The sequence below is a fragment of the Felis catus genome, chromosome A2 (genome assembly GCF_018350175.1).
Source record: "Felis catus isolate Fca126 chromosome A2, F.catus_Fca126_mat1.0, whole genome shotgun sequence".
Classification (NCBI taxonomy): domain Eukaryota; kingdom Metazoa; phylum Chordata; class Mammalia; order Carnivora; family Felidae; genus Felis; species Felis catus.
The window spans coordinates 19,785,178-19,799,598 of NC_058369.1; the positions used below are offsets into that span (position 1 = coordinate 19,785,178).

Here is a 14,421-nt window from a genome sequence, read left to right on the forward strand (position 1 = left end):
TTTACTCTCTTGTTCTTTTTGCTCACTTTTGTTTTATTTTGCTCTTTTCCTTCTAATTTCTTTTTTTCATTTTTATTTATTTTAGGGAGAGAGTGTGAATGGGGGAGAGGGGCAGAAAAAGAGAGGGAGAATCCTAGGCAGGCTCAGTGCTCAGTATGGAGCCCAACGTGGGGCTTGATCCCACAATTCTGAGATCATGACCTGAGCCAATCAGGAGTAGGATGCTCAATCTCCTGAGCCACTGAGGTACCTGTCCTTCTAATTTCTTGAGGAGAGAGCTTAGATTATTGATTTGCAATTTTCCTTTTTAATTTTTGAAAAAAATTTTAAAAATTCTATTTACTTATTTTTTTTAAGTAGGCTCTGTGGTTAACATGGAGCTTGAACTCAAGCCTGAGATCAAGGGTCTCATGCTCTACTGACTGAGCTGGCCAGGCACCCCATGCATTTTCCTTTTTTTTTTTAATGTTTATTTTGCACAAGAGAGGAAGTGTATGCATGCATGTATGGGGGTGGGACAGAGAAAGAGGGGGAGAGAGAATCTGACAGCACAGAGCCCAAAGTGGGGCTCAATCCCACTAACGAGCTGAAATCAAGAGTTGGATGTTCAAATGACTGAGCCACCCAGGAGCCTCTCCTTTTTTAAAAAAAATTTAATGTTTTATTTAGTTTTGAGAGAGACAGAGAGACAAAATATGAGTGGGAGAGGGGCAGAGAGAGAGAGGAGACACAGAATCCGCAGCTCATGACACAGAATTGAAAGTCATGAACCACGAGATCATGACCTGAGCCAATATATACATTTGTATTTCTCTAACTTATTTCACTTAGCATAATGCACTCTAGCTCCATCCATGCCATTGCAAATGGAAATATTTCAGTTTTTTTATGACTAATACTCTATTACACACACACACACACACACACACACACACACAGACACACACACACAAGCACATACACACACACCACAGCTTTATTCATTCATCAGTTGATAGACTTTTGGGCTCTTTACATAATTTGGCTATTTTTGGTAATGTTGGTGCACGTGACACTGGGTGCACGTGACACTTTGAATCAGTAGTTTTGTATCTTTTGGGTAAATCCCTAGTAGTGCAATTGCTGGGTCATAGAGTAGTTCTATTTTTAACTTTTGGAGGAAGCTCCATACTGTTTTCCAGAGTGGCAGCACCAGTTTGCATTCCCACTAACAGTGTAAGAGGGTTCACCTTTCTCCACATCCTCACTGATATTTGTTGTTTCCTGAGTTGTTAATTTTAGTCATTCTGACTCCTGTGGAATTTAATAAACAGATGAACATGGGGAAGGGGAAAAAAAGAGAGGGAGGCAAACCATGAGAGACTCTTAACTATAGAGACCAAATTGAGGGTTGTTGGAGGGGAGGTGGGCAAGGAATGGGCTAAATGGGTGATGGGTTTTAAGGAGGACACTTATGATGAGCCTGAAGTTTCTCCTGAAACCAATATTACATTACATGTTAACTAATTACAATGTAAATAAAAAGTTGAAACAAACAACAAAATAATAATATATGCATTTAATGCCAATAAATTTCCTTTCAGCATTTCTCTACCTGTGTCCCAAAAGTTTGATATATTATATTGTCATTTTAATTCAGTTCAGTGTAATTTTTATTTGCTCTGAAAAGTTCTCTTTGATGTGTATGGACTATTTAAATGTTTATTTATTTTGAGAGAGAGAGAAAGGGGTAGAGAGAGAGAATCCCAAGCACACTCTGCACTCTCAGCACAGAGCACAACTCAGGGCTTTATCTCATGAACTGTGAGATCATTACCAGAGCCAAAATCAAGAATCAGATGCTCAATGAACTGAGCCACCCACGTGCCCCTGATGCATGGATTATTTAGAAAAAATTTTTTTATATCTAAGCATTTGAAGATTTTTCTGTTATCCTTCTGTTATTTATTTCCAGTTTGATTTTATTGTGGTTGAAGGAAACATTCTGTGTATGATTTTGATTGTTTTAAATTTGTGACATTTGTGTTTTTTCCCATGATATATCTTGGTATGAGTCATATGTGCACTTGAAAAGAATGTGTATCTGCTTTTGTTGAGTGGATTATTCTGTGAATGCCACTAGATCCTATTGGTCAGTGGTAGTGTTGAGTTCTTTATCATTGCTCTTTTTCTGTTTAGTTCTGTAGGTCTCTGACTATAATTGTAGAGTTGTCTATTTTTATTTCTGTCAGTTTTGCTTCACACATTGTGTAGCTCTGTTATTTAGTGCATATACATTTATGATTGCTGTGTTTTCTTGGTAATTGACTTTGTATCATTATATAATGTTCCATTTTTGTGTCAGAAGAAAAAAAATTATTCTGGCATCTACTTTAATATTAATTATTGCTTTTTTTCATTAACTTTTGCATGTTTTTTCATGCTTATATTTCTAATTTGCCTAGGATGTTGTATTTATAGTTACATTTGTAGTTAGTTTTTTGTAAACAACATATTATTAGGTCATGTTTTATAATTTCTCTGGCTGTGTGTCTTTTAACTAATTTATTGAGATTATCTACATTTAATGTCATTATTGATTTGTTATTAAGTCTTCCATTTTATTTTTTGATTTAAAAAAAATTTTTTTAATATTTATATATTTTTGAGAGAGAGGCAGAATGTGAGGAGGGGAGGGCAGAGAGAGAGAAGGAGACACAGAACTCAAAGCAGGCACCAGGCTCTGTGCTGTCAGCACAGAGCCTAACACGGGGCTCAAAGTCACAAACTGAGATCATAACCTGAGCTGAAGTTGGACACTTAACTAACTGAGCCATCCAAGGTCCCCTTTATTTTTTTTATTTCTATTATTCTTTTCTCTGCTTTCTTTTTCCTCCTCCTTGTGGGTTACTTGAACATTAAAATTTTTAAAAATGTTTTTATTTATTTTTGAGAGAGACAGAGAGTGGGGGGTGGGGAGGACAGAGAGAGAGAGGGAGACAGAGAATCTGAAGCAGCTTCAGGCTCTGAGCTGTCTGCACAAAGCCTGATGCAGATTGAACCCATGAACCATGAGATCATGACCTGAGCCAAAGCCAAATGATTAACCGACTGAGCCATCCTGGCACCCCAGAGCATTTCTTGAGAATTCCATTTTAATGTATCTGTAGTGTTTTTGAGTATATGTCTTTGTAGATCTTTTTAGTGGTTATTCCTAGGTATTATATTGTAAATGAGGAACTCATTACAGTGTATCGGAATTGCCATTTTTCTGGTTGTGTGAATTGTAGAAAACTTGTCTCTGTTTATATTTGTTTACTTTTCTCTTTACAAGTGTGTCAAATATTTTTTCTCATACATGAACCACAACAGATACTGTTATAATTTTTAATTTTTCAAACCATCATACATAATCTTAAAAATTCAAGAGGATGAAAGTCAATCATATTTCCACACATTTTTGCTTACCTTCTTTTTTCTTTCTCCCTGATGTTTCAAGATTATTTTGTTTTACCATTTTTCTTATATTTAGAGAATTTTCTCTTCTTTTAGGCTAGATCTGCTGGTAACAAATTCTTTTAGTTTTCTTTCATCTGAAAATCTCCTGACTTCTCTTTCATTCCCAAAGAATATTTCCAGGGGGTATAGGATTCTAAATTAACAGTTATTTTTTTTTTAATTTATAACATTTATTTATTATTGAGAGACAGAGAGAGACAGAGCATGAACATGGGAGGGGCAGAGAGAGGAGGAGACACACAATCTGAAGCAGGCTCCAGGCTCTGAGCTGTTAGCGCAGAGCCTGACTCAGGACTCGAACTCCCAAACTGCTAGATCATGACCTGACCTGAAGTTGGACACCCAACCGACTGAGCCACCCAGCCACCCCAATAGTTATTTTCTTTCAGCAGTGAGAACTTTTTGCCACTTCCCTTTGTTCCTTATGTTTTATTAATAAAAATTTAAAAATATTTGGTATTATAAAATTTAAAATTTTACAGTTATATTATAAAATTTAAAAAATAGTGGTAAGATTCACATAAGACAGTATCTTCTGTGTTGACATTTAGTACATTCCTAGTGTTTTACAACCATTACCACTATCTAATTCCAAAATCTTCTTGTCACTCCAAATATGAACCCTTATACCAATTCCCCTTTCCCCCCAGCCCTTGACAACTACTGTCTTTGTGGGTTTGCCTATTCTGGATACTTTCGTGGCCTTTTGTGTCTGACTTCTGTTATTCAGTATGATGTTTTCAAGATTATTTATTGATGTGACATATATTTGTACTTAATTGCTTTTATGTCCGAATAACATTCCATTTTATGACTATACCACAGTATGTTTGTCTGCTTATCAGTTGATGGAGATTTGAATTGTTTCCATGTTTGGCTACTGTGAGTAGTGATGCTCATCCTCTCTTGTTTTAGTGAAAAATTCACTGTCATTTGAATTTTTTTTCCACTTGAGGTTAGGTATTGTTTCTCTCTTGCTACTTTTTTTCCTTTTCCTTTTCCTTTTCCTTTTCCTTTTCCTTTTCCTTTTCCTTTTCCTTTTCCTTTTCCTTTTCCTTTCCTTTCCTTTCTTTTCCCTATAGTATTCAGAAATGTAAGTATGTTGTGTCTTGGTATGTGTTTCTTTTGGTTTATTCTGTTTGGGGTTTGGTCACCTTCAATATGGAGGTTTTGTCTTTTGCTAAATTTCGGAAGTTTTCTGTCATTTTTAAAAATTTTAAGTTTTATTAGACTTTATTTTTTAGAACAGTTTTAGGTTTACAGAAAAATTGTACAGAAAGTACATGGAGCCCTCCTTCCTCTTTCAGCTTCTCTTCTTATTCACATTCTGTATTAGTGTGGTACATTTATTACATTTAATGAACCAGTATTTATACACTCCTAATATTATTTATAGTTTACATCAAGGTTCACTCTTTGTGTTTTATGGTTTTGACAAATGCATAATGTCATGTATCTATCATTACAGTCTCATAAGAATAGTTTCATTGCCCTAAAAATACCCATCTATTCATCCCTTTTCTTATCCTCCAGGACTTTTGGCAACCACTGATCTTTTTACTGCCTCTATAATTTGCCTCTTAAAGAATGTTACTTAGGATCATATAGACTGTAGACTTTTCAGATTGACTTCTTTCGCTGTGCAACATGCAGTTAAGATTCCTCCATGTCTTCTGGTGGCTTGATAGGTCATTTATTTATTTTTGATTTTTTTAAAGATGTTATTTTTTTTTAAGTGGTCTCCACACCCACATGGAGCTTGAACCCACAGCCCTGAGATCAAGAGTTACACACTTCATTGACTGAGCCAGCCAGGCACCCCAGTAGCTCATTTCTTTGTATTGCTGAATAATATTCTATTGTCTGGATAGAGTATAGGTTGTTTCTTCATTCACCTATTGAAGGATATCTTGATTGCTTCCAAGTTTGGGCATTTACAAATTAAGCAGCTATAAACATTTGTGTACAGGTTTTTGTGTGGACATAAGTTTTCAATTCACTGGGTAATTACCAATGCATGCAGTTGTTAGATTGTATGGTAAGAGTTTATTAATTTTATAAGAAACTTCCAGACTGTCTTCCAACGTGGCTGTACCATTTTGCATTCTCACCAGCAATGGGTGAGAGTTCTTATTGCTTCATATTGTCACTAGGATTTGTTCTGTTCATGTACATTCTAAGCCTTGCCTTTTTTCTTTCTTCTCTCCTCCTAGGACCTGATAATAAGAATGTTAGATTCTGTTTTGTTTTTGCCATAGTCATACAGGTCCCTGAGTCTCTTTTTTTTTTTTTTTTTTTTTTTTTTTTTAAGTCTGTTTTCTCTTTATTGTTTAGTCTCCCAACACTTCTAAAATAAAAAGTTGCAGGGTTTTCCACACCAACAACCAATTCTACAGATGTCTGGATACCCGCTGGGTGTCCAAAATTCAGTCCATTTCTGGCACTAACTCTGGGTCAGATCCCACATGTTAAGTGCTCAGTCCCACAAGACCATCTTCACTTCAGATGCCAATCTCAAGTCCTGGACTTCTATACTTCTGGTCAACTAGTATAAATTGAGGGTTCCTATGATCCCCTTCTCATGTTTGATTATTTTTTTTTTAATTTTTTTTAATGTTTATTTATTTTTGAGACAAAGAGAGACAGAGCATGAATGCGGCAGGGTCAGAGAGAGGGAGACACAGAATCTGAAACAGGCTCCAGGCTCTGAGCTGGCAGCACAGAGCCTGACGCGGGGCTCGAACTCACGGACCGTGAGATCATGACCTGAGCTGAAGTCAGACGCTTAACCGACTGAGCCACCCAGGCGCCCCATCATGTTTGATTATTTGCTAGAACAGCTCACAGAACTCAGGAAGACAACTTAATTACTATTATCAGTTTATTATAAAGGATCCAACTTAGGAACAGCCAAATAGAAAAGATGCTTACGGCAAGGTATGTAGACTGGGACATGGAGCTTCTATGTTCTTCTTGACATAGTAACTTGATGTGTTCATTAGCCTGGAAGCTCTCCAAACCCTATTGTTTGTTTTTATCAGAATTCCATTATGAAGGCATGATGTATGACATCACTGGCCCTTGGTGATTAGCTCAGTCTCCAGCTCCTCTTTCCTCCCTGTGGGTTGGAGAGTGGAGCTGAAAGTACCGACCCTCTAATTGCATGATTCCTCTGGCATCTCCCATTCTGAAGCTATCTGGGGGCCCACCAAGGGTCACCTCATTAGTATAATCCCCAGTAGGGTTGAAAGGGACTCATCATGAATAACAAAAGATGCTTCTATCCTTCAAAGAGTTTTAGAAACTTTTGTGTTAGGGACTGGAGATGAAGAAATATATATTTCTTATTACATCATAATATCACATTCCAAGTGTTACTTCAAATTTTTCTGACTATGGCTCACTGCTTCTTTCCCATGCCTCCTCCATTCTACTGTTTAGACCATTCAACATTTTTGTTTCTTTGTTGAAATGTTTTTGTTTCTTTGCTGAGACTCTGTAGTTTTTTTCTTCCCATTGGTTTCATGCATATTTGTAATTGCTCACTGAAACATTTTTATGATGGCTCCTTTAAAATATTTTCAGATAATTCTAATATCTTTGTTTTCTTTGTGTTGGCATGTATTGCTTTTTTTTCCCATTCAATTTCAGATCTTCCTGGTTCTTGGTATGGACCTGGAACTTTGGACATTATGTTATGAGATATTGCTTCTTATTTAAGCCTTTTGTTTTATTTGGCTTTTCTTGACAATGCTGCTGTAGGAGAAGGAGAGGGTTTGCCTCATTATTGCTAAGTGGGGGCTGAGGGCCATGTTACCCACTCAGCCTCCATTGACACTGAAGGGTGCACACTCCTGTTATTGTTGATTAGGTGTAGGAATTGTACCTTCCTAGTAGTCTTCCACTGATTATTTAGTGGCTGGAAAGCATTGCCTTCTGTTCCCCATGTGGTCTCTGATGACACCAGGAGGAGGGTGGTAGTCTTGTTACTGCTTAGCAGTGGTGAAAGCTCCTACTCTGTCTTAGGCCTCTTTGGACACCACAGTGGAATGATGGAGGAGTCTCATTAATGCTGATTAGGGGCAGAAGTTCAGGTGGGCTCCACTGCCACTGAGTGGTGGGGGCTTGTTATTGCCCACTTGGGTAGAAAGTCTTGACTCCTAACTTGGCCTTCTCAGACACTATTCCATTGCAAGGTCCAGGTGTGTTATTATAGCCCAATAAAGGTAGAAGTCCATTCTTTCCAGTTGACCTTCCTTGTGTGGGTGGGAGTTGGGCCACAGCTTTTTTGCGGGAAAGGGTTGATGTTTGGAAGCAATGTAGTAGTTATTATTGAAAAGTTTTCTTTGTTGACATGCTGACTCTTTCCTGGTTCTTAAGGCTAGAGAGAACATTCTTTTTTTTGTCTGTGCCTATTGGTGTTTCTAGGTTTCTAGCTTTATCAGATTCAAATAGCAGATGTATAAGGTAAAAGAAAATCTAGGGAATTCACCACTGTATTCTTTCTTGCATCCCAAGGTCCCTAGTTGGTCCAACTTTCCCCTCTACTTTTCAGACTCTTCTTGTTTTTATAAGATGTATTTATGTCTAGAGTTTTTAATATATGATATATATCATATGCTTTGTATATGTTATACGTGTTATATGTGTGAAATATCTATATACTTACATATATATTACATATATGTCTCTGTTATATTTATAATGCCCGGAGTTTTTCATTGTACTTAGGAGGAATGGTGAAAACTATGTCTTATTCATCTTCCTGGAAGCACATGCTAATCCTGTATCTTTTTAACTTTTTGTTATTCTTCCTTTATAGATAATGGGCTGTCATCATTTAGTTTTGGTTACATGCAGTTATGTGTTTTATCCGTTTTAAGTCCATATTTTCCTGTATTAGGATTTCCTGTTGGTATAGGTTATCTTTTATTATGGGCTGAAATATAAAATGCATTACTGGTAGACTTGATGTCAGCATCATGGTGCTATAAGATGTCCCTAGTTTTTGTCCTCACCCTCAACAACAAATATTCTGTACACAGGGGACCCAGAGAAGTCTCACCCAACTGTGCATTGAGTAATATACAGACCTCAGTCAGCTGTGTACCATGAGGTGACTGTGTTGTCATCTGGGAGCTTCTGAAGGCCCTTGGGTTCTTCAGACCCTTGGTTACCCTTGGGTAACCATTGGATGAGGAAACATTTGTTGATGTATAGGTTTCTATAGGTGAAGACCCAGCACTCTTTTGGAGCAGAAAATAAGAGTTTGACATTGGAGTGGGTAATAGGAATAATTTCACTTTACCTGCGTCAACTTTACCAAAAGGTAGCAATAGATAAAGACCAAAGGAGATCTTTTTAGACCCATGATTTCTCCCTGAGGGCAAGAGAGAGCATGAAAGTGAGCATCCAGCTTTTCCAGCTTCGTAGATGCTGCCAGAGAGGCTCATTTCTGTCTTGCCATATTCAGAGTCCTAAATTGGGAGTTCCATGATTGAGAGGTGGAGTTTGGGAAAGTGGCACATAGAATTTTTGGGTGGCATTAAATAGACGCAGAGCCTACTGTGCAGTAGACTCTATCAAGAAGCCCACCCATTAACTGCTGGGAAAGCCCCCCACTCCGGATTCCCCCATAGGCCCATAGACATCCTCAGTGCTTTGTGTGCCTCACCTACACACACACCCCCCACACTGTAGCTGGCTTACTGTGCATACTCTTTAAGGTGGTGGCAAGAGCCAGCTTTGGAACACTGCTCATGAATATATACAGAAAGCACACAGAATCTGTAGTCCAGAGACCACAAACTTGAGCTTTAGTGCCACTCTTGGGAAAACATGAGAGAGGCTGTCAGCACTCAACCTGGTGCATTATAGGATCAATAAAGGCATACGTGCTGAAGAATTCTGCCACAAAAGTGAGCAAGAAGCTTGGAGCAGGTTCGTGGAAGGTCTGAGAATTTTGCAGAGTCTCTAGGAGGGACATTGGAAGGTATTTCTACCCTGGTGGGAATTAGTAAAGACTGGAGGGGGTGACTGCTACTTCAAATGTGAACACCATAACACAAAACTTCCAAGAAACATGAAAAACCAAGGAAATAAACACCACAAAAGGATCATAAAAATTTTTCCAGTAACTGAATCCAAAGACATGGAGATGTACAATTTTTCTGATAAAGAATTCAAAGAGCTGTATTAAGGAAATTTGATGAGCTAAAGAAAACCCAGAGAGACAGTTCATTGAAATCAGGAAAATAATACATTAACAAAATGAAAAATTTATCAAAGAATTAGAAATAATGAAAAAGAACCAAACAGAAATTCTGGGGTTGAAGTATTCAATGAATGAAATGGTAAAAAAAATGCAGTAGAGCACATCAACAGCAGGCTTGATGAAGCAGAAGAAAAAAAATAAGTGAAATTAAAGATAGGAACTTTAAAATTATCCAGTCAGAGGAGAACTGACTAGAAAAGAAGAAAAAAAAATGAGGAAGAGTGAAGAAAGCCTTTATGATCATTGGCAGCTATCAGTAGGACAAATTTGTGAATCATTGAAGTTCTAAAAGAAGAAGAAGAAGAAGAGGGCAGAAAGCATATTCATGGCTGATAACTTCCCAAATCTAGGGAGAAATTCAGACATCCAAGTTCATGAAGTTAATAGGCCACCAGATAAACTGAACGTGAAGAAATCCCTTCTAAGAGACATTATAATAAAACTGTCAAAGTTACAGACAAGGAGAGATCTTAAAAGCAGCAAGAGAAACAAAATTTGTAACTTACAAAGTACTCCCACCCCTGATTAGGCTGTCAGTGGATTTCTCAGCAGAAATATTACAGGCCAGAAGAGAGAGAGATAATTATTCCAAGTGGTGAAAGAAAAAAGAACCACACCAACCAAGAATACTTTACCTAGCAGAGCTGTCCTTCAGAAATTAAAGAGAGATATAAACTTCCCAGCTAAACAAAAGCTGAGGGAATTTATCATCACAAGACCTGCCTTACAAGCAATGCTGAAAGGAGTTCTTCAAGCTGAAATGAAAGGACCCTAATTAGTAACATGAAAAAATGAAAATATAAAACTCTGGTAAAGGTAAGTATATACTCAAATTCAAAATACTCTAATACTATAATATGGTGATATATTAGCTCTAGTGTTAAAAGGTGAGAGTGTTTAAAAAACTATAGCTATAATAATTCAAAGTATAGGTTAATTGTGACATCGAAAACAGTAAGAGCAGGGGAGAGTAAAAGAGTAGAGTTTTTGTATATGATCAAAATTAAGTTGTTACTGGCTTAAAATAGACTGTTACAAGTTGTGTTACATAAATACCATGATAACCACAAAGCAAAAACCTATAGTAGAATCACAGAAGATACAGGTATGGGAATCAAAGCATACCACCATGGAAAATCATCAGTTCATAAAGGAAGGCAGCCAAGAGATGAAAAAAGGAACAAGGCAGCTATAGAACAACTGGAAACAACAAGATGGTAATTCTTTACCTATCAATAATTACTCTAAATGTAAATGAATTGAATTCCCTAATCAACAGGCCTAAAGTAGCTAGAATGATTAAAAGACAAGGCCCCATTAATTACATACCACCTTTAAGAGACTTACTTCACCTTTAGGGACATACATAAGTTGAAAGTAAAGGGATAGGAAATGATATTTTGTGCAAGTGAAAACCAGAAGAGAGCATAGGTAGTTATATTTACTCCAGGTAAAATAGACTTTAAGATAAAAATTGTTGACTAGAGACCAAGAAGGTCATTGTATAATGGTAAAGGAATCAGCTCATCAGGAAGATATAGCAATCATATCTATAGGTGCATCAAAAACTAATATATTAGTATGTAATAAATATATTAAACAGATACAGATTTGAAGGGAAAATTAGATGATAATACAATAGTAAAAGGACACTTCATTACTTCCGTTTCAGCAATAGATTATTCAGACAAAATCAACAAGGAAACACTTGACTTGAACTGAACTTTAGACCAAATGTATCTCACAGACATAGATACAACACTTCATTCACCAGCATCAGGATATACATTCTTCTCAACTGAAGATGGAACATTCTTCAGAATAGATCATATGATAGGCCACATAACAAGACTTAGCAAATTTAAGAAGATTGAAATTATACTATGTATCTTTTCAGACCACAATGGTATAAAAGTAGAAATCAATAATGGGAAGAAAACTGGAAAATTCACAAATATGTGCAAATTAAACAACACAGTTCTGAACAAGCAGTGGGTCAGAAAATCAAAAAGGAAATTAAAAAATATCTTGATACAAATGAAAATGGAAACAGCATACCAAAACCTATGGGTTGCTCCAGTGTTGAGACAATTTTATAATAATCAATGCCTTACAATAAGAAAAAAGAAAATGTCAAATAACCCAACTTTACACCTCAGTGAACTAGAAAAAGAACCAACTATGCTCAAATTCAGCAGATGGAAGGAAATAAAGATCAGAGTGGGAAAAGTGAAATAGAGACCAGAAAACTATAAAAGGATTAACAGGGGTGCCTGGGTGGCTCAGTCGGTTGGGCGTCTCACTTAGGCTCAGGTCATGATCTCGTGGTCTGTGAGTTTGAGCCCCACATCAGGCTCCGGGCTGATGGCTCAGAGCCTGGAGCCTGCTTCGGATTCTGTGTCTCCCTCTCTCTCTGCCACTCCCCTGCTCACACTCTGTCTCTCTCTCTCTGTCAAAAATAAATAAATACTAAAAAAAAAAAAAAAGGATTAACAAAACTGAGAGCTGTCTTTTTTTTTTTTTTAAGATAAAATTGACAAACGCTTAGATTAAAGGGAAAAAAAGGAAAGACTCAAAATGAGACATAAAATAGGAAGCATTAAAAATGATACCACAAAAGGGTGGCTTAGTTGGTTAAGCATCCGACTCTTGAATTTTGGTTCAGGTCATGATTGCATGGTCCTGAGATAGAGACCCACGTGGGGCTCTGCACTGGGTGTGGAGCCTGCCTAACATTTTCTCTTGGGGTGCCTGAGTGGCTTAGTTGGTTGAGTGTCTGACTTTGGCTCAGGTCATGATCTTGCAGTTCGTGGTTTGAGCTTCGATTCAGGTTTTGTACTGACAGCTCCAAGCCTGGAGCCTGCTTTGGATTCTGTGTCTCCCTCTCTCTCAGCCCCTCCCCTGCTCACACTCCCACCTCTTTCTCTCTCTGTCTCAAAAATAAAACATTAAAAAAAAATTCTCTCTCCCTTGGGGCACTTGGGTGGCTCAGTCATTTGAGCCACTTCGGCTCAGGTCATGATCTTGCGGGTTCATTAGTTCGAGTCCTGCATTAGGCTTGCTGCCGTTGGCCTGTCAGTGCAGAACCTGCTTTAGATCCTCTCTCTGCCCCTCCCCCGCTGTGCACTCCCCCAAATAAATAAATATTTTAAAAACTTTAAAGATTCTCCCCCTCTACCCCTCTGCCCTCCCTTGCTTGCCCTCTCTCTCTCTCACCAAAAAAAAAAAAAAAAAAAAAAAAAAAAAAATGGTACCACAGAAATACAAGGGATTATAAGAGAATGCCATGAACAATTATTTGCCAACAAATTGGATAATATAGAGGAAATGGATGAATTCCTAGAAACATGTAACCTACTAAGGATAAATCAGGAAAAAATAAAAAAAAATATTAATGATCCAGTAATGAGTAAGGAGATTGCATCAGCAATCAGATTCTTCCAGCAAAGAAAGTTCAGGACCTGATGACTTTACTGGTGAATTCTACCAAACTTTAAAAAATTAATACCAATTCTTCTCTAACTCTTGCAGAAAATTGAAGAGGAGGAAACACTTCCAGGCTCAGTTCATGAGGCCACTAATACCCTGATACCCAAGCCAGATAAGAATGCTAAATGAAAAAGAAAACCAAAGACAGTATCCCTGATGAATACAGATGCAAAAATTCTCAAAAAATTTTAACAATACAAATTTAATAGTACATTTAAAGGCTTTTATGCCATGATAAAATGGGATTTATCCAAGGAATGAAAGGATGGTTCAACATTATCAAACTAATTAATGTGATACACCTCATTGATAGAATGAAAGATAAAAATCATGTAATCATTTCAGTAGGTGCAGAAAAACCATTTTGACAAAATACAAAATCCTTTCATGAATAGAATTCTCAGAAAAGTGGGTTTAGAAGGAACATATCTCAACATAAAAAAGGCCATCATATGACAAACCCACAGCTGATGTCATACTCAATGGTAAATGGGTTTGAAATGAAAGTTTTTCCTCTAAGATGAGAAACAAGACAAGAATCCTCATTTTCACCACTCCTGTCCAACATAGTACTGGAAGTCCTAGCCAGAGCAGTCAGGTGAGAAAAGGAAACAGAAGGCATCTAAATCAGAAAGGAAGAAGTAAAATTGTATTTGTTTGCAGATGATTTGATATATGTAGAAAATCCTAAAGACTCCACCAAAAACCTGCTGAAACTAATCAGCAAATTCAGTAAAATTGCAGGATATAAAATTAACACACAGAATTTAGTTGTGTTTCTTACTCTCTAACAATGAAATATTTGAAAAAGAAATACAGGCAACAGTGCTATTCAAAATAGGATTGAAAACAAGCAGATGGTTAGGAATAAATTTAACCAAGGAGGTGAAATATCTGTATACTGAAAACTATAAAATGAATTACTGGAGTCTAGTTGCTGATGGCCTTGTGTGGTATAGATTTATTTTTGGTAGTGATGTGGGCCAAAGAGTATATATAAAAGAATTGAGACCATTTGTGTTGTATTTGAAGGGTTTCATACATCAGGGAAAAATAACGAAACACTGATTGCAAAACTTCATTTTTTTTTAAACAATACATCTTTTTGTACCTTAGGAATTGAAATCAAATTATGGCAAATATCAAAATGGAAACTATTT

At 37.0% G+C, this 14,421-nt stretch overlaps 1 protein-coding gene across 14 annotated transcripts in view; it reads left to right on the plus strand.

The window, feature by feature from the left end:
* DOCK3 (dedicator of cytokinesis 3) overlaps positions 1 to 14,421 on the plus strand; it is a 603,425-nt gene that overhangs the window by 172,574 nt on the left and 416,430 nt on the right. The gene's annotated exons all lie outside the window — the stretch shown is intronic.